At 40.6% G+C, this 24,986-nt stretch overlaps 1 long non-coding RNA gene across 1 annotated transcript; it reads left to right on the plus strand.

Moving 5' to 3' along the window:
• The first annotated feature begins 17,733 nt into the window (after positions 1 to 17,733).
• On the plus strand, positions 17,734 to 24,498 carry LOC148145389 (uncharacterized). The gene is made up of 3 exons (XR_015761304.1): positions 17,734 to 17,811; positions 18,567 to 18,666; positions 22,878 to 24,498. It is a non-coding gene; the product is annotated as an uncharacterized LOC148145389 (long non-coding RNA).
• The last annotated feature ends 488 nt before the right edge of the window (positions 24,499 to 24,986 follow it).

The following is a 24,986-nucleotide window of genomic DNA, read 5'->3' on the forward strand; positions in this document are numbered from 1 at the left end:
TCCGCACCCACAGAGCTGTATCCTACACTGTATTTTTTTGGCTTCTAATAACTAAGAACTTCACTTGAATGATAAAGATCAATGATCGAAAATATCCCAAGTGTAGTTCTTTGGCCCAGCCCATGTATCCCATAAGCAAAACTCTGAGCACAAACAAAAGAAAATCCATTCTTTGCTAAAAAAAAAATTATATTACAAACACCTTTTCTTCTTAGGCTGTTTCTCAGTGTTGAAGATGACCTGTATATGCTTCACTTTGATGGGTTCAGAGATGGCTGATAAATCCGATGCATGAACTACAAACTCAGCTATAGGCAGCACAAGTTGTGCTTGAGAGGGCAGATAATGCCTTTGAGTGTACCACAAACTGTTTCTTGTTGTGTTCAGCCTCTTTTTGCATAAAATTTCTTCGGTTTGGATGCTCACAATCATGGACTCCCAAGAGCCTGCTGGGATTCTTGATTTCTTCAGCAATGTTTTCAAGATGTCCCTAAGATTTTCCCACTTTTCTCCCAGGAGTATCCTGCTACAACATTACAAGTACAGACTACAAATACACTGTTGTGGATTGAAAAGTACATTGTGTGTTTTGTGCACTTGAAACTATCATACATGCATGTACCAGCAGAGGGAGTTTTTTTGGTAAAAAAGTAAGAAATATTAAAGGATCTACGTTGAACAGCTTCAGCTGCTCTAAAGTAAAATGTCTCTGGCTTAATATAACACTGTTTCTGTCCCGAGAACATCACATCCAGTAAATCACACTCTACTCAGTTGAATATTCTCAGCCAAAAAAACATATAGGGTCTATATCAGTAGCAATGCTATTGCTGATGAACTAGATGATGTTGGTATCCACCACAGAAGAAAGGAAGATAGAATTAAAATTACTCATTGAATCCATCCCATTCAAATGTTTCTATAGCAGTTAAAACACCTTGCTGTATGAGGTAGTTAATAGAAAAGATTAACTGACATCATAAGATGAGCTTCAATCATCAGGAGATAAAGAACTGTTCTTGCAAGGAGATAACAAATTTGAAGTTTGTTATCAGTTCTGTTTGAGAATATTTCAGTCATGATAATGTGTACTTGCTGTTACGTATAACCTGTGGTCAAACCATGGACTTTCAGTTGTTATGTAAGTCTCTATTAAGTAATATGTATTAGATATATTCTGTTTATCAAGACTGAGGCCATTTTGTGTTGAAGATCATACGTGGGCATCTTTCTCCACTTGGTATCTGTATTGTAGAATCACACCAATCTGACAGATATTTTTCAGTCATTCAAGTGATGTCAGCATCATAGCTGGACCAGCATCTATTTTCCATTCCTGATTGCCCTTGAGAAGGTGATGGTGAACTGCCTGTTGAATGGCAGCAGTCCATGTGCTGTAGGTAGACCTACAATGCTGAAATAAGGAGGTAGTTCCAGGATTGGTTTTAGTGAATCTACCCTGATCAGCATCACTGACCTATATCACATCATATGGGACCATGACATCATGCTTAGTGAACAGCAGTGCCAATTTTAACCAGACAGTGCTGGCCTGAAGATATATTCAAATCTAAAAAAAGCCACAGCCATCTCAGAAGGAAATCAAAATCAGAAAAGTAAGTGTGCGCTTATTAAGATTGAACATCTGAAAAACTCAGCTTCTTTGGAAGCAAGAAGCAGCAATAAAACAGTTGGAGTGACAAGAGCAGCACTAAGCCAGCATGTAAAAGCTCAAAACAGCTAGAAATAATGGAAAATATTTAGAAAGCTTGTGAAGATGATGTAGAATCTTCCCGAAGCGAAAAGAGGAAGAACCTGAATTACTACCACAGGATCTAAGGATCTTGTGCTGCTGTGATACTGTTGCTGCCTCCAGGCTAGCTAATCTAGGTTCAAGTCCCACTCTCCCCTGGAGGTTTGTTATGGTATGTCTGAACAAGGTGACTGAAATATTAAGCTTGAGATGTGGCAGTTGATATTGAATGTACACAGTAAACCAAGTCCTTTAGAGGGAAGGTGAAAATGTTCACATTAAAGGATAAAATTTGAGGCCAAGGCACTAAAGAAGGCTTATATTAGGCAAACAAGAAATATTAGGAAAAGCTTAGAGACATACAGCACGGAAACAGACCCTTCAGCCCCACTTCTCCTTGTCAACCAGGTTTCCTAAACTGACTATTACTCCCATTTGCCTGTATTTGGCCGAAATCCCTCTAAAACTTTCCTATCCATGTGCCTATCCAAATGTCTTGAATGTTGTAATTTCAATGAAACTATAGAAATTTTATTTAAAAAATCGCAAGAATCCCAGTACAATCAATTCATGAGCATGAGAAAAGTTCAAGGCAGAAGAGTTTATTTGGAAGCAAAGCTTTGAGGGAAAAATAATCTCATGGATCAACCAAAGATATTCTTAAAGATGCATATATACACTACAGATCCAAATCATTATTGTTTATGAATATTATTTTAATATGTCCTTTCATTTGGTTTAGAAATTTGGTTTTTGACAGAATCGACGTGTTTTGCCACCTGTTTTGATTTGATTGATTTGATTTGATTTGATTTATTATTATCCTATGTACCTGAAACATTTTGTCTTGCATGCAATACAGGCAGATGATAACATACAAAGTGCATGAGTGTAATAGAACAGAGCGAGGAATACAATATTACGACTGCAGAGAAGATCCATAAAGAGCGAGATCAACATTGAATTTAAAATTTGAGAGGTCCATGTGAAGTCTAATAACAGTACGGAAGAAACTACTCTTCAATCTGTTGGTTTGTGTGTTTAAACCTTTGTATCTTTTGCCCAATGAAAGAGATTGGAAGAGAGTATAACCTGGGTGGGAGAAGTCTTTGATGATGTTGGCTGCCTTCCTGAGGCAGCAGGAAGTGTAGATGGAATCAATGGACACAAGTTTAATTTCTCTTGCCAGAAGAGTTTTGTAAATTAGATAGGACACAGGGAACAATCGTAAATGGGTGATTGGCAAATGTATTGAGTAGTATACCAGAGGAATTAGTGCTGAGGCCTCAGCATTTTACAAACCATTGTTATGACTTCTCCCTCAGAGAGATTCCCAAATTTGTTACGGTTACCCCAAAGCGTCAAGCTCCTGCATGAGGAGGAGCAATATAGCGGCATGGGCGGCATGGTGGCACAGTGGTTAGCACTGCTGCCTCACAGCGCCAGAGACCCGGGTTCAATTCCCGCCTCAGGAGACTGACTGTGTGGAGTTTGCACATTCTCCCCGTGTCTGCGTGGGTTTCCCCTGGGTGGTCCGGTTTCCTCCCACACTCCAAAGATGTGCAGGTTAGATGAATTGGCCACGCTAAATTGCTCATAGTGTTAGGTGCAGGGGAATGGGTCTGGGTGGGTTGCGCTTTGGTGGGTCGGTGTGGACTTGTTGGGCCAAAGGGCCTGTTTCCACACTGTAAGTAATCTAATCTTCTTAAAGCTCCCCATCAATCTTAACTTCCCCCTTCGTTGATCTCAATTCAATTGCTTTTTAAAAGAACTTTACCCTTTGTGGATGTCTTTCTGGCAGAAAAGGTTAGATAGACAAGGCCTGTATCTGCTGGAGTTTAGAACAGTAAAAGGTGACAATTGAAGCACATATGATTGCTATGGGAGGGTGTATGTGGAAAGGATGTTTCCTCTTGGCAAGTCTAGAACTAGGAATCACTAATAAAGGCATCACCCATGTATGAAAGAGATGACAGAAGTACTTTTTTAAGAGCTGTCCGTGAGCTTTGGGAATTTCCTTTGTCAAAAGACAGTGGAAATGATGTTGTCGAATCTTTGTAAGGTGGAGTTAGAGAGATTCTGAATAAGCAAAGGGAGGTTATATTCCATACTAGCAGGGGGAGTTCCTCGGGGAAGTGTCCTTGGCCCAACCATCTTCAACTGCTTCATCAATGATTTTCCCTCCATCATAGGGACAGAAGTGGGAATGTTTGCTGATAATTGCCCAATATTCAGCACCATTTGCAACTCCTCAGATACTGAAGCAGTCCATGTTCAAATGCAACAAGATCTGGACAATATCCAGTCTTGGGTTGACAAATGGCAAGTAACATTCGCGCCACACAAATGTCAGACAATGACCATCACCAATAAGAGACAATCTAACCATTGGTCCTTAACATTCATCCTCTATGTTCAATTTTGAGACCCTACTAACAACATCTTGAGTATTACCATTGACCAGAAACTCAACTGGACTTACCACATAAACACAATATCTGCATGAGCAGGTCAGAGGCTAGGAATACTGTGATGAATAACTCACCTCCTGACTCCCCAAAGCCTGTCCACCATCTACAAAGTACAAGTCATGAGAGCAATGGAATACTCCCCACTTGCAGCTCTAACAACACTCAAGAAGCTTGTCACCATCCAGAACAAAGCAGCATACTTAATTGGCAATATGTTCACAAGTATCCACACCTTCCACCATTGACACTTCAGTAGCAGCTATGTGTATTATCTACTAGATGCACTGCAGAAATTTACCAAAGATTTTCAGACCACACCTTCCAAGCCCATGATCACTTCCATTTAGAAGGACAAGGGCAGCAGATACATGGGAACATACCACCTTCAAGTTCCCCTCCAAGCCACTCACCATCCTGACTTGGAAGTATATTACTGTTCCTTCACTGTCACTAGGTCAATATCCTGCAATTTCCTCTCTAACGGCATTGTGGGTCAACCTACGCAGGTGGACTGCAACAGTTCAAAAAGAAAGCAGCTCATCACCACCTTCTCAAGGGCAACTAGGGATGGGCAATAAATGCTGACTGGCCTGTGACAGCCACATCCCACAAAATGAATGAGAAAGAGATAGATGATAATTACCCACTTCATTATTTAACCAATTCAGCACTCCGCTGTCACTCATTGAACCTTTTTTTATTATGCCACCACACTATAGGAGCATAGTCCTAATTTTACATTTCTAAATCAGCAAGTTCTTCAGCAATTAGTTATTGAATTATTTTGTGACTTTATTGGAAATGCAGAATTAAGTTGACAAACGGACATTTGATGTAATATTGCATTCAGTTACCTTTCTGTGAGCAGAATACTTCATAAAATACATTAGCTGTTCAATTATTGAGTTTTACTTCAACAATCGATTGGCCAGGGACCAGTTTTTCCATTAAAGATATACAGACAATGATATTCCATTATATACCACACAGCACAATAGATGGAATAGAAATAAAAAAGCCTGTTTATTTCATCAAAGTGGAAAATTTGGCCCTTAGGTTTTCTGAAACAGCACAGTAATAGTACATTGTTTAATATATATATATATATAGAGAGAGAGAGAGAGAGAGAGACAGAGAGAGAGAGATAGCTGTAGCATTAATGGAGAAATTGGTTTTATTAATTTTTAGGCATAGAACCAACAGTGACCAAACAATGTCCTTTCCAAGGAGAAAGTGAGGTCTGCAGATGCTGGAGATCAAAGTTGAAACTTTATTGCTGGAACAGCACAGCAGGTCAGGCAGCATCCAGGGAACAGGAGATTCGATGTTTCGGGGCACAGGCCCTTCTTCATTCCTGAAGAAGGGCCTGTGCCCGAAACGTCGAATCTCCTGTTCCCTGGATGCTGCCTGACCTGCTGTGCTGTTCCAGCAATAAAGTTTCAACAATGTCCTTTCCAATCCAAGGCTAGAGCTGACTTGCATTAGGCTGTGGGCTTCATTTAAATCTCTGGGGGGAGTCTGTCACCCATTTCAAAGGATCAACTTTGAGCCGCTTACCTCACTGGCATATTGGGTAAATCACAGGATTCAAGTAAGGACAAGAAATGAGAATGACTGTAGGCCAGTAGGGATCCTAGGGAAAAGCTGCAAATCCTGAAGGAATATGACTGTCTGCTCCACTGCTAAAACCTTTACAAATTTGTGACTTCTTGATTTGACTAACCTAATGATTTTTCAATTGGCCTGACATCCTCCATTATGTGCAACTTCTCGAAAACATCTCTGTACTTCCCTTGTACTGCATAGACTCTTCTGTTTGCTTATCACTGCCCTGTCCTCATTAACTTCCACTAATGCTTCAATTCAGAATGTTTTTAATCCTTATCCAAATGGCCTTTCCTAAAACCATCTCTGCAGTCTTGTCAGGTTCTTAATTCCCTTTCTGACATATATTCCTCTCATCTTGGCTTTGCTTCTCCTTTCTTCATGGATGTGTGCTTTTTAAATTTTGTGTTTTTTTTCAAAAACTACTGTGGGCTGTAATGAGAAAGAGCTTTTTTAAAACAATGTTTTGGCAAGAGCATTTTTGCAAAGGCAGGAACCTGATGCCATTGCAGGCATTGTGGACAGTACTGATTAAACAAACAGTAATTGGATTTTGAGTTATGGATGATTTGCAGCTGAGAGGGTCTATAGATGTAGTTTTTGCTGACAACAATAAGTTGATTGGTGTATGGCCTAGTAACCAGTTATCAATGACAGAGATTTAATTACAGTGGTAATGTTTTCCTCAATCAAAAATGCCACTCCCCCTTCTCGCTTGCCTCCCTTTCTATTCTTCCTGTAGCATCTAAGACCCTAAGCTGCCAGTACTGTCCTTTCCAAGCCTTCTGTAATAGCTATAACATCCTAGCTTTGAATACATACATTCCACCCAGACATGCTTTGAATTTATCAGCCTTACCTGCAAGACCTCTTGCATTGAAAGAAATAAAGTTTAATTCTTCAGAGTTACCTTGTTCTCTGACTTGTTCTTGTCTGCCTTTTCTAATGCTCCCAGAATAGGACTAGCAAATCTCCCCATCAGGATAGTGGCCTCTTTCCCATTTAGGTGAAAACCATCCTTTTTGAACAGGTCTTTTCTGCCCCAGAAGAGATCCCAATAATCCAAAAGTCCAACTCCTTGCAGATCACACCATCTCTTCAACGACTGACATATTTGCCCTGCCTTTTATTCTTACGGTCATTGGAATGTGGTACTGGAAGTAAACCAGAGGTTACTACCTTGGAGGCTCTGCTTTTTAACCTTCCACCTAACCTTTAATATTCACTCTACAAAACCTTGACCCTTTCCCTAACCATGTCGCTCCTACCAATGTATACAACAATTTCCCACTTCCCATTCTCCCCTTTTATAATATGCTTCATATTGAGACGTACTTAAATCTGGCACCAGGTAACATACTATCCTAGATTCACCCTTGCAGCTGCAGAACTCCTGCCTGTGACCCTGATAGGAGAGTTTCCTACAACAATTATTCTTTTAGGTTTTGACAAACCCCACTTAACATAAGATTCAATCTTAGTGCCTAAGATCTGACTGTAGCTAAACTCTAATTACTTGCAATAAATTGTGACAACTTGTTCAGTATAGAAACTTGGTCTGTGCTCTCGATCAATCTGGCCTGAAAGTCAGGAAAATTGGGGAATTTTATACACTTTTTAAAGGCTTTAACATTTGTGACAACTTTGGGAATAGTGGGGCTCAATTTTCAGGGTGTTACCCTGGTGAGTCATAGAGTCACAGAGACGTACAGCAGGGAAACAGACCCTTCGGCCTAACCTGTCCATGCCGACCAGATATCTTAAATCAATCTAATCCCATTTGCCAACATTTGGCCATATCCCTCGAAACCCTTCTATTCATGAATCCATCCAGATGCCTTTTAAATGTTGTAATTATACCAGCCTCCATCACTTCGTCTGGCAGCTCATTCCATGCACATACCACCCTCTGCATGAAAAAGTTGCCCCTTAGATCCCTTTTAAATCTTTCCCCTCTCACCCTAAACCTATGCCCCCTAGTTCTGGACTCCCTCACCACAGGGAAAAGACCTTGTCTATGTATCAAATCCATGCCCCTCATGATTTTAAGAACCTCTATAAGGTCACCCCTCAGCCTCCGACACTCCAGGGAAAATAGCCCCACCCTATTCAGCCTCTCCCTATAGCTCAAATGCTCCAACCCTGGCAACATCCATGTAAATCTTTTCTGCACCTTTTCAAGTTTCCCAACATCCTTCCTATAGGATGGAGAGCAGAATTGCACGAAATATTCCAAAAGTGGCCTAAGAACCAATGACCTCCCAACTCCTATAGTCAGTACTCTGACCAATAAAGGAAAGCATGCTAGATGCCTTCTTCATTATCCCATCTACCTGCAACTCCACTTTCAAGGAATTATGACCTGCGCTCCAAGGTCTCTTTGTTCAGCAGCATTCCCCAGGACCTTACCATTGAGTGTATAAGTCCTGCTAAGATTTGCTTTCCCAAAATGTAGCACCTCACATTTATCTAAATTAAAATACATCTGCCACTCCTCGACTCATTGGCCCATCTGATCAAGATCTTGTCGTATTCTGAGGTAACCTTCTTCGCTGCCCACTACATCTCCAGTTTTGGTGTCGTCTGCAAACTTACTAACTTCACCCTCTATGTTCACATCTTAATCATTTATATAAATGATGAAAAGTAGTGGACCCAGCACTGATCCTTGTGGCACTCCACTGGTCACAAGCCTCCAGTCTGAAAAGCAACCCTCCACCACCACCCTCTGTCTTCTCCCTTTGAGCCATTTCTGTATCCAGAATGACTAGTTTTCCCTGTATGCTGCTAACCAATCTACTGTGAGTAAACGTGTCGAACGCTTTACTGAAGTCCATATAGGTCACGTCCACCACTCTGCCCTCATCAATTCTCTTTGTTACTTCTTCAAAAAAAACTCAATCAAGTTATTGAGACATGATTTCCCATGCACAAAGCCATGTTGACTATCCCTAATCAGTCTTTGCCTTTCCAAATACATGTACATCCTGTCCATCAGGATTCCCTCCAACAACTTGCCCACCACCAATGTCAGGTTCACCGGTCTATAGTTCCCTGACTTTTCCTTACCACCTTTCTTAAATGGTGGCACCACCTTAGCCAATCTACAGTCTTCCGGCACCTCACCTGTGACTATTGATGATACAAATATCTCAGCAAGCAGCTCATCAATCACTTCCCCAGCTTCCTACAGAGTTCTAGGGTACACCTGATCAGGACACTTTGTGTATTTCTAAGTACAGTTTTCAGGCTAGCTAAAAACTCTCTTCCTGTTCTAAACCTATCTGGTGTTCTACCACTCTGCCATTGTTTACATTCCATTAGAAAAAGAAAACACCTAATTTCCATAACTTTTGATCAACTGTCTCTGGAGGTCATTTCCACCTTCACAAAGTAATCATCAGTGCGTTGAAAATGATGTGGATTGGTGCTTCACTCTATTAGGTCGTCCCCCAAACAGTGAAGGTAAAATAACATCTCCAACTCTGGGTTGCAGTCAGTTTCTTATGCCAATTTGTAAAAATGTTTGGGGATGTTTCTCCATTTTAAAGACGCTGCTTAAATGCAACTGGGTATGTAATGTTAGTTTTATGATACAACAATAACTTGTTGCCACCAGAATTTGGTGTGCGTGTTACCCTGATGCACTTTCACATAAAATGAAGCCGAAAGTTTATCTCCTGCCCTTCCTCTGTCCCTCGTTAGAATGGTCACGTATCAGAAAAAAATTCTACAAAACATTAGCAATGCTCATTCTAATCTGCAAGGATCTAAAGTGCATCAAAATAAAACAAAGAACTGCAAATGCTGGAGATCTAAATCAAAAGCAGAAATTGCTTGTGAAACTCAGCAGGTCTGGCAGAGGGAGGGGAACCTGAGATGTATTTCCAGTGCACAGGATGATAAGAGTAGGGAGGACACGGATAGAGTTTCACAATCACAGGAATGTGCAAGCTGGTTTGAAGTGCGTCTACTTCAACGCCAGAAGTATCTGAAATAAGGTAGGTGAGTTTGCAGCATGGATAGGTACCTGGGACGTTGATGTTGTGGCTGTTTCAGAGACATGGATAGAGTATGGTCAGGAATGGATGTTGCAGGTTCCAAGTTTAGATCTTTCATTAAGAACAGGGAAGGCGGTAAAAGAGGGGGAGGTGTGGCCTTGTTAGTAAAGGACAGTATAACAGTGTCTGAAAGAACTTTTGGTGAGGACCCATCTACTCAGATAGTATGGGCTGAGGTTAGAAACAGGAAAGGAGAGCTCCCACCGCTGGGAGCTTTTTATAGGCCTCCGCAGAGTTCCAGGGATGTGGAAGAAAGGATTAGCAAAACGATTCTGGGTAGGAGTGAAAGGAACAGTGTGATCATTATGGGGGACTTTAACTTCCCCAACATTGACTGGAAATGCGATAATTCTAATATGTCAGATGGATCAGTTTTTGTCTAATGTGTACAGGAGGGTTTCCTGACACAGTATGTTGAGGGGCCGATAAGAGGGGAGGCCACACCAGATCTGGTGCTTTGTAATGAATCAGGCCAGATGTTTGATTTAGTGGTAGGTGAGCACTTTGGAGAGAGTGACCATAATTCAGTTACATTTAATTAAGCGATGGAAAGGGATAGATACATGCCACCGTGCAAGAGTTATCAATGGGGCAAGGGCAATTATAATGTGATTCGGCAAGACTTAGGATGCATAGAATGTGGTAGCAAAATGCAGGGGATGGAGACAATTGAAATGTGAAGCTGGTTTAAGGAACAGATATTGCATGTCCTTGATAGGTATGTCCCTGTCAGGCAGAGAGGAAGTGATAAGTTAGGAGAAAGTGAGGACTGCAGATGCTGGAGACCAGGGTTGAAAAATGTGGTGCTGGAAGAACACAGCAGGCCAGGCAGCATCCGAGGAGTAGAAGAATCGACGTTTCGGGCATAAGCCCTTCTTCAGGAATGAGCTCATTCCTGAAGAAGGGCTTATGCCCGAAACGTCGATTCTCCTGCTCCTCGGATGCTGCCTGGCAGGAAGTGATAAGGTAAGGGAACTGTGGTTTACTAAAGAAATTGCATCTCTTGTTAAGTGGAAGAAGGAGGCTTATGTGCCAATGAGACAAGATGGTTCAGTTGAGGCGATGAGAGTTACAGATTAGCTAGGAAGTAGAGAGAGTTAAGAAGAGCAAAGGGAGGACATGAGCAGTCTTTAGCAGGTTGAATAAAGGAGAACCCTAAGGTTGTCTATAGTTATGTGAGGAATAAAAGAATGACTAAGGTAGGAATAGGGCCAGTCAAAGACAGAAGTGGGAAGTTGTGTGTGGACCCTGTGAGATCGGAGAGGTGCTAAATGAATATTTCTCATCGGTTTTCACTCAGGAAAAGAAGAATATTGTAGAGTAGAAGAAAGAGATATGAGATATTAGACTAGAAAGGATTGAATAGTAAGGAAGAATGTTATCAATTCTAGAAGGAGTGAAAGTGAACAACTCACCTGGGCTGGATGGGATTTATCCGAGGATTCTTTGGGAAGCTACGGAGGAGGTGTTGGAGCCTTTGGCTTTGATCTTTGAGTTGTCATTGTCTACAGGTTTAGTACCAGAGGACTGGAGAATTGCAAATGTTGTGCCCTTGTTCAAGAAGGGCAGTAGGGATAACCCAGGTAATTATAAACCAGTCAGTTTTGGAAAGGATTATAAGAGATAGGATTTATAATCATCTATCAAGCAACAGTTTGATTGCAGATAGTCGACATGGTTTCGTCAAGAGCAGGTCATGTCTCACAAAATTCATTGAGTTTTTTGAGAAGGTGACCAAGCATGTGGATGAGGGTAGGGCAGTTGACGTGGTGTACATGGACTTCAGTAAAGCTTTTGATAAGGTAAGTTGTTGGACAAAATGCAAAGACATGGGATTGAGGGTGATTTAGCAGTTTGAATGAGAAACTGGCTTTCTGTAGGAAGGCAGCAAATGATGGTTGATGGAAAATATTCAACCTGGAGTCTGGTTACTAGTGGTATGCCACAAGGATCTGTTTTGGGACCACTGATGTTTGTCATTTTTATAAATGACTTAGATACAGGCATAGGTGGATAGATGGATAGATTAGTAAGTTTGCAGATGACACTAAAGTCGATGGAGTAGTGGACAGTGTGGAAAAATGTTTCAGGTTGCAGGGGGACTTGGATAAACTGCAGAATTGGGCTGAGAGGTGGCAAATGGAGTTCAATGCAGATAAATGTGAGGTGATTCACTTTGGGAAGAATAACAGGAAGGAAGAATACTGGATCAATGGAAAGATTCTTGGTAGTGTGGATGTGCAGAGGGATCTTGGAGTACATGCACATAGATCCCCGAAAGTTGCCACTCAGGTTAATAGTGCTGTTAAGAAGGCATGAGGTGTGTTAGGTGTCATTGGTGGAGGAATTGAGTTCTGGAGCCATAATGCCATGCTGCAACCATACAAAATGCTAGTGCAGCCACACTTGGAATATTGCCTTTACCTATCACCTTTACCCCCACCTCCATCCACCTACTTCACTCTCAGCTACCTTCCCCCCAGCCCCACCCCCATCCTGATTTAAACCTATATGATGGTCACTGTGGTGATTTGTAAGTTTTCCAATATTTATCTTCCATTTGTCACTAACAATCAGGGAACACAACGATGTACATTTTTATGTTCATTGCCAATAACAGCATTACAGTAAATTCCACGCCAAAGTCTTTAATTTGTCTCATTGTATCTCATGTAGTTATCATTTCAGTTAATTACCATTCTTCAGCAAGTGTTCCTTCAGCTCTCTTCCCTTTGTTCTACTCCTATTCAATATGAACTGCTATTATTTTGTGCTTCTGTCAAAGGGTCTACACTTGAAACATGAACTCAGCTATTCTATCAGATGCTGACTAACTCAGTGAATGTTTCTGGCAATGAATTCTGACAGAGTTCAGTTGAACTCACACTTTAATTACCAAAATACAATTCTGCGAATAATTACATACAGGCTCAAAGCAGATAAAATTGTGATCTGTGTATGACCCTTGTTGCTAAACATAAATTCAGATGTTAATCCTTGCTAATCAAGCCTATAGGTGTTCCTTATTAGCAGACTGAAACATGCTTTTCATTTGTAGGCAAGTTATTATTTTTTTAAAACTCGACTGAAGGTTTTCTGCTGGATAAGTCCCCAATACCAGGAGAACCAAATAATTTTTATATCAAATCTTTTTGATTAACAATACTAAATATTACAAGCTAATTTCATGGCATTTTTTTAAAATTGAGAAAGGTAGCTAAAAGACAATAGCCCATGCAAAAGGTTGACAGTAAAAGAGATGAAGGATATGTGCAGAACTCATGTTTCAGGGACCATCAAACTTGGATATCTAAAACAGATTTACAAAAGGACACTTCACAGTGACTTTATAATTGCTACCACATGAAATGGTTGAGGTAAATGATATAGATAAATTTAAGGGGACGCTAGGTAAGCAGATGAGGAAAGATGGAATAGAAGGACGGACTGACTGGTTTAGATAAAGTGTTCAATATGACCTCAGTTGTAAAATCAATATAAATTATTTAAGCTACTATTACCCAGAAAACAAAGTATTTCTTGTTTTTTTTTAAAAGGAAATCATAAATATGCAATACTGGTATGGGCCATGTGGACCAATCAGCTGTTTCTGTGATGTCCACTCAATAATTCTCTGCAACAACTGCACAAATGCATGGGCTGGCAATCAGCAAGGGCTGCTTGTAAACATAGTCAGAGACACCATCGAATGAAAACTGGAAGGTGAAATACATGTAGGGATGACAAAAGAAAGCCAGCTCAGTAAGACTGAGGGAAAAAAAGAAGCAGCACCAAAGAGGGGTTATTTTCCCTCTCTGGGCAGGAGAGAGGAGCTCTGTCCACGCAGAATATTGTGGGTGGGCTGCTCAAAGTTTCTGTTTGTTGATTCTGTCAAAGTCATGGATGGCAAATGGCAGCTAGACATGTGAGACAATGGACAGGCTAACTTATTACAATTAAATGAGAAGCCGCATTCAGTTTAGCTGTCCATAGGCACAATGCAGATTGAATATAGCAAAGAAACAGAAGTACCTCGTGAATGTGGATCATCATAAAACTTTTTTGACCGATTGAATGATCTATAACATTGACTGCATGCTCATCTGTTCAATACAACCTCAGTGATAAAATCAATATAAATTATTTAAGCTACTATTTCAGCAAGCAAGGTATTTTTTTTAAAGTCATAAACAAATACAAGTACTGCAAGGAATATTGATATAATTTCTAGGGTATTTCGAATACTTCATCTATTAAGCACAAGGTGTAACAAGAATTCATCCCTCCATTATCCACACCTCATGGCTTTTGGAGCAAGAGGTGATATTATAATGAGCACCTCACTGCTGTCCTTTGTTATCTGTCTATTGAAGCAACATCATTTTCTGCTTTAAATGGAAATGTTAATCAGGGTAAATAGTTTTCCATGAAAACTGTTAATGATTTGATCTCTTGGGCTGCAATGAATTGTGACAACAACATGAACAAATTATAAATTCAGAGTGTCACTAAGCCAAGGAAAATGATATGTAGATTCATTTGATACTTTACATCTGAGTGGATATCTTTTCAAGGAAGGAGCTTTGTCACTTTCAGCCTAATAGTTACCACTTCAAACAAGTATACAAGTTGAGGACTATTTATCCACTATAGGCAGCTGAATGTGTTTAAATATCTGTACAATGATCACTTCCTTCCTATTTTACTGTATTCTTGAAGGTTCATTAAAAACAAGAACAGTCTTGCAATTCAGCAGAAAGTGGATATCAGGAATACTAAGGACTTTAAGATCATAAGATTAGGAGCAGAATTAGGCCATTTGGCTCACCAAGTCTGCTCCATCATTTGATCTGGTTGAATATTTTGCAATCCTATTCTCTTGAGTTCTCCGCATAATCTTTGATCCCCTTACTAATCAAGAGCCTATCCATTTCTGTCTTAAGTATACTCAGTAACTTGGCATCCACAGCCTTCTGTGGCAATAAGTTTCACAGATTCACAACACTCTGGCTGAAGAAACTTCTCTTCGTCTTTGTTCTAAAGGGTTGTGCATTCACTCTGAGGCTGTGCCCTTGGGTCCTAGTCACTCTTATGAATAGAAACATTTTCACTCTATCCAGTCCTCCCCCTCTTCCTTCTAAATTGCATCAAGTATAGATTCAGTTTCCTCAACTGCTCCTCATATGACAAGTCCTTCATCTCCAGAGTCATTTTTTCTAAACCTCTTGTGGAGTGATTCCAAGGCTAGCAGATTCTTCCTTAGATATGGGATCACAATATTCTAAATTGACCAGTGTCTGACCTTGGTCGTATGCAACCTCAGAGTACATCCCTGTTCTTGTATTCTAGCCCTCTTGAAATGAATGTCAAATTGTATTTGCCTTTCCTTACTGCCAACTGAACCTGCATGCTAATCTTCAGACAATCTCAAACTATGTCTATTCTTCCTATCAAAGTGCTAAACATTTCCCACATTGTATTTCACTTGCCACTCCTTTGTCCACTTTCCTATGCTATCTAAGTCCTTCTGCAGCCGCCCTGCTTCTCAACACTACATGTCCCTCCTCCTATCTTTGCGTCATCTGCAAACTTAGCAACAATGCCCTCAGTTCCTTCCTTAATGTAGAACGTGAAGAGTTGAGGTCCCAACATGACCCCTGCAGAACTTCATTAGTCATCTACTGCCATCCTGAAGAAGACCCCTTTATGCCCACATTCTTCGGCGAGATAACCAATCCTCTGCCTATGCCAGTACCTTGCCACTAATACCATGATCTCTTAGCTTATTTGGCAGCCTCCTGTATGATATTTTGTCAAAGACCTTCTGGAAATACAAATAGATCATGTCCATGGCTCTCCTTTGTCTGATTTACTTGTTTCCTTCACAAAGGACAGAATCAAATGCTCCACTAAGTTATAAATGTGCTTAAACCCAATGACTAATACCTTGATTTTTAACTCAAGTTGTCAATGTGATGTCACCCAGTCAATTGGCAGCTTGCCTTAAATCACCAACATGAGGGTCCTGGACTTCATTTCCAGCCCTGGTGGGGGATGCTGTTGAGGCTGGTGTCAAGTCATGTTTTATACAGAGGGATGATGGCACTATGGAACCTGTAATTAGGCGAATGGGTTCTGAGAACGATTGACATTAGAAGGGATATGGATGGTTGGAGTAGGCAGAGCAAGAGATACCCAAGATCTCGTTGTAAAATTCAGGTGAATATCATCCCAACTTGCCCTTACCTTCCCAACCCTCCTGTTGACTTATAGCTTTTTGAAGGCTGGTGCTTGATCCTGTGTGTGGGAACAGGCATTAAGTACACACTAACTACAATTGTGTTGGGGATTGAATGATACTGTTTGACCTCAACACTTGTAATGAAGCCCTGGCCTACTTTTAGCATGGGCCTCATGTGTTGTCAAAAATTAGCCTAATTAAATGTCCTGCATTATGTGGATGGCATGATAATGATGATGTCATGACCATGAGATGATCATGGCCAATATCTTCTGCCATATCAACTTCCCTTCATTCCTGGCACTGTGAGACTATTTCCATGGTTCCCTGGTGGATGCATTCTGCTGTTCAAGGTCTTATTTTCCATTAAACAAATGGGTGATGGAACTGGTCGGCTCAGATGAGACACTGAAAAGGTGAAGCATTAAATACACGAAACAGTAGAATCTTTAATATGCCAGTGCATGCTAACAATGGAAAATTAATCCATTTTGAGGACATTCTGGGGTTGAAGTGTGTGATGAAATATGGCTTTAAGAGGTATATCTTTTTTTAATGAAGAAAGGTTGAGAGATGGATGTCAAGCAGTCTATTCAGAGTCACTAGTGTAATCAGTTTCTGAGGCCTTGGGTTTTTTAAAAGTTGGAACAATAGAAGCAGCCTGAACGGGTGGGGTCAAGGTCCAACAGAACCAGTAGTTTTCATTTTCAGTAGCAGCTGCTGGGGTCTTGAGACTGGGTTTGGAGGCTATAGTACATCTTTCCCAGCTATTCGCTTTCTCGCAGAGCTTATCTTGATGCTTTTCCTCCTGGACTCGGGAAATGCCGGTGAAACGCCTGTGAAACAATCTCTTTTACTGACCTTGTCTTTGCCAAGAGTGTGTTTATCAGAGGTTACTATATTGGGACAGTTACTGTTTAGTAGTTAAATAATCTACTATTCTGTTAAGTTTTCCATTAGAGTTAAGTTATTCCAATTTCTTCTTTCTTTTATTTTATTTTAACTACAGTGTCTGAATAAAGTATGTTTTGCTTAACATCGAATAGTTTGACCGATCAAATTGCATCTGGAATACAACACATTTACCTTTAAAATAAGAAAAAGTTAGGGGCTGGACTGTGTTCTGAATATATTTTTGAGGGGATTTCATCGGGTCCATAACAAATGCATTAAATGCTAGCACAATGCAATGAACACTCTGTGTGAAACTCCATAAACCTTGGCCCAACCCTCTCAGTGAAAGGTAGATTGGGCGTGGTGTCAGTAGTCTGTTTCGGATCAGCTGCTGAGCCTTTCCTCCCCAAATACAACTTGACCTATTCTTGTGATCCATAAAATCAATTTTATTTTTAAAACAAATTGAAGTGAGCTAATCTCATATCTGTCCTCCTAAAGCTTTAACAAATTAAAATGCAGGATTCAAAGCTGTTTTGAAGGTGTTGTTTTCAAGATAAAAAGATGATCAATTGAACCCAGTTCTGTGAAACTGTAATTCGATTGTGCATTGTGGTTTCACTGTAAAGTACAGGAAACTAACTGTGAAAGTTTCACAATTCACCAGTGACATTGAGTAATCAGCCTGCAGATATTGGTGCTTTGAGTGCAACTTGAATATATGTGCAGTGCAGATAGAAAGAATTGAAGAATGTTTCCATTTTAAGATTGGTTTCAGATCAAAAGGTAAGCATTCTGTGCTTGCGATTACTTTGCCTTTATTAATATTAATAATCTTCATGCCTTTGCTCAGTCTACAGGGTGACTGCTCATTAAATTTATCTAATTAAACTTATGATCCCTCAGAGAAGCCTGAGTTAAATAACATTGTCTCGGTATTCTACATCCATAGTTTACTTTCAAATTATTGAGTGTACATTAGTTGTTCCTGAAATACTGCGAATGGTAGTTTCTACATTATACAACTGAAAAGGTAACCCTTCTTTGAATCTCGAAGTTAAAAATCACACAACACCAGGTTATAGTCCAACAGGTTTAATTGGAAGCACTAGCTTTCATCACCTGATGAAGGAGTGTCGCTCCGAAAGCTAGTGTGCTTCCAATTAAACCTGTTGGACTATAAACCTGGTGTTGTGTGATTTTTAACTTTGTACACCCCAGTCCAACACCGGCATCTCCAAATCTTGAATCTTCAAGGCCTTGTTCGAGTTGTGCAATATTTATACATATACTGGAACTCACTTGCTTAAGTTTTTTGGTAATTTTCGTCAATCTTCAGTAAAAATACACTCTGACTCCTGATTATTTGCTTAGAATACAAACCGTTTACCTACACAGAACAATTGTTCTTAGAACCACAATGCTTTTTTAATAAAGAAATAACAGGAAAGATCAATGAAGTTGTTGAGTTTATTAGGCATAACATCTACCTGCTAGGCAACTTTGTTTGGTCTTAAAGTGCCACTTTGTCTCTGAAATAGGTTGCGACTGTGTGAACAATTCTGGTGGCAGCCATAGCAACAGGAGAAGGCCAATCAGCCCCTCGAACCTGTTCCACCAGCCACACCAGAAGTTATTTTGGTGAGCATGCTACTGTGCATGGATTGATACTAGCACTGCTACTCAGGAGCTCGATGTTCTTACGAATGCCTTCTCTTAACCTCGGACAGCTGAATGGAAATAAGTTGCCCCTTAGGTCCCTTTTAAATCTTTCCCCTCTCACCCTAAACCTATGCCCTAACTACTTCTTGTCTCCCCCAATGCAGGGAAAAGACCTTGTCTATCTACCCTATCCATGCCCCTTATGATTTTATAAACCTTTATAAGGTCACCCCTTAGCATCCAACTCGACAGGGAAAACAATCTCAGCCTATTCAGCCTGTCCTTATAGCTAAAACCTTCAAACCTTGCAATACCCTTGTAAATCTTTTTTGAACTCTTTCAAATTTCACAATATCCTCCTTACGTTAGAGAGACCAGAATTGCACACAATATTCCAGAAGTAGCCTAACCAATGTCCTATACAGCCACAACATGACCTTGCAACTCCTATTTCTGGATCAGAGTGGTGCTAGAAAATCACAGCAGTTCAGGCAGCCTCCGAGGAGCAGAAAAATTGGCGTTTCAGGCAAAAGCCCTTCATCAGGAATACAACTCCTATGCCCAGTAATCTGACCGATAAAGGAAAGCACACCAAATGCCTTTTAGTGTTCAAGCTTGTTCCCAATTGGAGCACTTTACTCTATCTGTTCTGTCTAGCAACCCATGATTCTGAAAGCCTCCTCAAAGTCTCCTCTCAAATCTCTCTTCTCTGAAAAGAATAAGGCCAGATTTTTCAATCTACATAATTAAAATTTCCTCATGCCTGCCATCATTTTTGTCCATCCTTTTTAAATTCTTTTAAAGCTTTCCCAGAGAGGAAGAAAATTAGGAGATGTGCTCCCAACTAAGTGTACTGTCTGATTTCATTGTCATGGACTTGCAAAAGGTGGCTGATAAAAGCCACACAGTCAAGGTTTTAGCAAAGTTGAGTCCATTGGATTAAACAAGAGTTGGCAGTGGACCAACTCATTTGACATATATAATCTACTTGACCTTGCATATGGATGACATAATTCCAAAGCTTGCAAATGAGTCAAAGCTGGGAATTACAGCGAGATAAGGTAAAATCCCAATTGTGTTACCAGACCATGGGGCTGCTCCCTTAGTCGAGATGACTATCTGAGAGTCACCATGCATAAGATAATGAGAAGGAGAATCCTTCATGGTAACCTCAGCCACTTTGAACTATGCTGCTGGTATCACTCTGTATTACAAATCAGCTGTCTAGGCAATTGAGCTAACTGATGAGGAGGATCATAGTAGGACTCAAGAGCAGAAGCAGAGTGGTGACTTGGGCATGCAATATTGGCAGAGGGTGTGCAATGCAAGTGAAAAGTGAAGTGAGGCATTTTGGAAAAAAAAAGGATTGGGAATGTAACTGGTGTAATTTTAGCAAGGGAGCAGGGACAGAGACCTGGTGATCTTCTACTTGACTTCCTGCCTGAAGGCAAGTCTGACCCAGGGCATCATGACCTCAACCACGGGTAAAGCAAGAAGGAAGGTCCTCAAAGAAAACAAAAATAAAAGCCTCAAAGAAAAATCTTTATAAATCCTTTAGAGGAATAGGGCATAAATGCAAGGACATCATGCTAAACCGTTACACAACACTGGTTAGAGCTCACTTTGAATATTGCATCTAATTGTGAGCACCACACTTTAGAAAAAAACATCAAAGTTTTGGAGAGAATATGAAGGAGATTTACTAGAATGGCACTGGGATGAGAGATCTCAGTTATGTATCGAGACTGATGCAACTGGAATTGTCCTTAGACTAGAGAAGATTAAGTGAAGATTTAACAGAGTTCTTCAGAATTTGCAAGTCTATTCATACAGCAATTGTATTCTTACACAAAAAAGCAACAGCAACAATTCCTTTATGTATCTTGGTGTCAAACTTTGTTATATAATGCTTCTGGGAAGCAGCTTATGTTCAAGGCATGATATAAAGCCTGTGCTGATCCAAATCCACTGTCTAAAACTATCGCCCAATTCTTAAGGATCTGTATCCCTCTGCTCCCCACCTACTCATGCATCTGTCCAGACACACCCTAAATGAATCTACCGTGCCTGCCTCCAGTACCTCTGCTGGCAATGAGTTCCAGGCACCTACCACCCTCTATGTAAAGTACTTTCCACGTGTATCTCCCTTAAACTTTTCTCCTCTCACCTCTTGTTATAGAACATAGAACATAGAAGAATACAGCGCAGTACAGGCCCTTTGGCCCTCGATGTTGCGCCGACCCAAGCCCACCTAACCTATACTAACCCACTATCCTCCATATACCTATCCAATGCCCGCTTAAATGCCCATAAAGAGGGAGAGTCCACCACTGCTACTGGCAGGGCATTCCATGAACTTACGACTCGCTGAGTGAAGAACCTACCCCTAACTTCAGTCCTATATCTACCCCCCCTTAATTTAAAGCTATGCCCCCTTGTAATACCCGACTCCATACGCGGGAAAAGGTTCACACTGTCAACCCTATCTAACCCCCTAATCATCTTGTACACCTCAATCAAGTCACCCCTAAACCTTCTTTTCTCTAATGAAAACAGCCCCAAGTGTCTCAGTCTTTCCTCATACGATCTTCCTTCCATACCAGGCAACATCCTGGTAAACCTCCTCTGCACCCGTTCCAGTGCCTCCACATCCTTCCTATAGTATGGCGACCAAAACTGCACACAATATTCCAGATGCGGCCGCACCAGAGTCTTATACAACTGCATCATGACCTCAGGACTCCGGAACTCAATTCCTCTACCAATAAAAGCCAGTACGCCATATCCCTTCCTCACCGCACTATTTACCTGGGTGGCAACTTTCAGAGATCTGTGTATATGGACACCAAGATCCCTCTGCTCATCCACACTACCAAGTATATTGAATGCCTCACTTCACTTTTCACTTGCATTGCACACCCTCTGCCAATATTGCATGCCCAAGTCACCACTTTGCTTCTGCCCTTGAGTCCTACTGTGATCCTCCTCATCAGTTAGCTCAATTGCCTAGACAGCTGATTTGTAATACAGAGTGATACCACCCTGGGAAAAAGCTTATCTCTATCCACCCACTCTATACCCTTCATGATTTTGTAGATCTTAATCAGGTCCCCCCTGAAATCTCCTTTTTTCTAATGAAAACGATCCTAACCTACTCAACCTCTCTTCATAGCTAGCACCTTCCACACCATGCAACATCCTTGTAAACCTTCTCTGCACCCTCTCCAAAGTGTCCACATCCTCTTGGTAATGTGGTGACCAGAACTGTACACAGTATTCTAAATGTGGCCGAACCAAAGTCTTGTACAATTTTAACAAGACCTGCCAGCTCTTATACTCAATACCCCATCTGATGAAGACATGCATACCGTATGCCTTTTGGACCACTTATTCACCTGTGCAGCCACCTTCAGGGTACAATGGACCTGAACTCCCAAATCTCTCTGCTCTCAACTTTTCCCTAGGCTTTTCTGTTTACAGTATAGTTTGCTACCGAATTAGACCTCCCAAAATGCATCACCTCACATTTGCCTGGATTGAACTCCATCTGCCACCTCTCTGCCCAACTCTCCAGTCTATCTATATTCTCCTCTATTCTTTGACAATCCCCTGTGCTTTCTGCTACTCCATCAATCTTCGTGTCATCTGCAAACTTACTGATCAGATCAACAATGCCCTCTTCCAGATCATTTATGTAAATCACAAACAACAGTGGCCCCTAAATATAATTAGTTGTTCTTTTACAATAAAGCAACAATGATTATGCCCAGTAGGCCATCAATTTGATGTTAGGAACTGTTCAGTTAATCATTTATTCATTGAGGACTGGAAGGAAATGTTATTGATCACGAGCTGTGAGAATGGGAAGCAATGCTAATAAAATGAACATACTAACACAAACATATGAGTAAGAGTCAAGAGCAGGTCACTTGACTCTTCAAGCCTGTTCTACTATTAACTAAGGTCATGGTTAATCGGATTTTAATTCCACATTCCTGATAATCTTGCATCTCCTCAGTAACCAAGAGTCTATCAATTGGTGCCTTCAAAATATTTGAAGATTCTGCATTCACTGCCTTTGGAAGAAAGAAATTCCAAAGACTCACAACCTTTGGAGATGAAAGAAAAGTTTCTCATGTTTGTTTTAAATGACCACTGTCTTACATTTAAACTCTAACCCCTATTTCTAGACTCTTCCATAAGAGGAAACATTGTTTCAACATCCAACTGGTCAAGGAGAAAGTGAGGTCTGCAGATGCTGGAGATCAGAGTCAAAACATGTGCTGCTGGAAAAGCGCAGTTGGTCAGGCAGCATCCGAGGAGCAGGAGAATCGATGTTTCGAGCATAAGCTCTTCATCAGGAATAAGGGGTTGGCCCAAGGGAGCTGAGAGATAAGTGGGAGGGAATGGGGCTGGGTGAAGGTAACTTGGAAGGGATAGGTAGATGAAGGTGTGGGATGATGGTGATAGGTGGAGTGGAGGATGGAACGGATGGGGGCGGATCGGCCAAGTCAATATGTTTCAATTAAGTCACCTCTGGCTCTTCGAAACACCAGAAGATGCAGGTCTACCCTGGAAAGCCTTTCCTGATAAAGCAATTGCTTAATTTAGGTATTAGTCTAAGTAAACGTTCTTTGAACCACTTCCAAAACAACAACATTCTTCCATAAATACTAGGAGCCCAGGACCCTACACTGTACACTGCAGTCTCACCAATGCCCTGTATACCTGAGGTATAACTTCCCTATTCTCACAGCCAATTCCCTTTGCAATAAACCATAACATTTAACAGATTTCTTTGCAGTACTTGCATCCTAAGCTTATGCGAATATCCATGATGACTCCTGGATCTCTGCATCTCAAAGCTCTGCAACCTCTCACCTTTTAGTAATATGCTTCTCTATTATTATTTCCAGCAAAATGGATAATTCCACACTTTCCCCTATGGTTCTCCATTTGCTAGATCTTTGCACACGCACTTAACCTATCGCTATCCCTTTGTAGGATCTTTATGTCCTTTTTACAATTGACTTTCCTACCTACCTTTGTGTTTTCAGCAAATTTAGCCACCATACCTTCAACCCCTTCATTCAAATTATTTATATAAATTGTAAAATGCTCCCAGCAATATTATGCAAATAAAACATGACAAACGTTTCAATGCTGTACATCTCTATGATTCTATAAATCAGATCATCTTCGGTCAATTAGAAATAATCAAACTGAACCAATTAAATTAATCAAGTCAGTTAATGTTTCAATTCCAGAACCAAAGATAATCTAAGTACTTACAAACATGCAGACATCTGAACAAAACAAACACTGACATTCAGCCTCTAAATGACTCAGTTATTGATAGAAATGACTATGCTGTATTCCTCTCAATGAACTCTTCTCCCTGGGCCCTGAAATCAGTTTTAATGCCAGAGTTTGAAAATTCACTATATTGTCTGCTTACTGTTGGCACATTTGTAAACCCAGAGAAGAGTATCAGAGGTGGCACAGTGGCTTGGTAGTTAGCACTGTTGCTTTGCAGTACCAAGAACCTTTGTTTGATTCCCACCGCAGATGACTGTCTGTGTTGAGTGTGCATGTTCTCCCTGTGTCTGTGTGGGTTTTCTCCAAGTGCTTTGGTTTCCTCCCACTATCCAAAGATGTGTGGATTGGCTGTGCTAAAATTGTCCATAGTGTTCAGGAGTGTGTAGGTTAGGTGCATTAGTCAAGGTAAATATATGTATATATTATATATATAGGATAGGGGATGGGTTACTCTTTAGAGGGTGGTGTGGACTTGTTAGGCTGATGGGCCTATTTCCACCCTGTAGAGATTCTAATTAAATATTGTTTTCAACCTGCACTCACAGAATTACAAGATCCTTTTTCAAACTCAATAAACTATGAACAAAACGAGCCTTCAACTGGACCAGGGGATTACAGTCCCAGTGAAAATTGTGTCCATAAGTTGGAGAATGATATTTTGAGACCTATAATTTTCACTCCACTTCTGTATAATTACAAAACAAGCGAACAACCCAAATCTCTGATGTGCAGCAACAACGTAAAAAATTGAAGAATATCGATATGAAAGAAAATTGGTCGATGAATTATTTTTCAGCAATTATTTTGTAGCTGGTGTATCCAGCAGGTCAATATGAAGCATCTAACTTGTGGGTGTGGAGAGTTAGGAGCCTATTTATTTATAAGTGTTGCTTTGATTCTTATTCTCAGCCTACAGTACTGGCTGTCAGCTAAACAAAACAAAAGAGCCAAATGTACAAGTTTCCCCGTCAGTATACAGC

Source organism: Chiloscyllium plagiosum, unplaced genomic scaffold (assembly GCF_037043375.1).
Source record: "Chiloscyllium plagiosum isolate Xiang-an unplaced genomic scaffold, Cpla_swu_hap1 HiC_scaffold_24, whole genome shotgun sequence".
In the NCBI taxonomy this organism is placed as follows: domain Eukaryota; kingdom Metazoa; phylum Chordata; class Chondrichthyes; order Orectolobiformes; family Hemiscylliidae; genus Chiloscyllium; species Chiloscyllium plagiosum.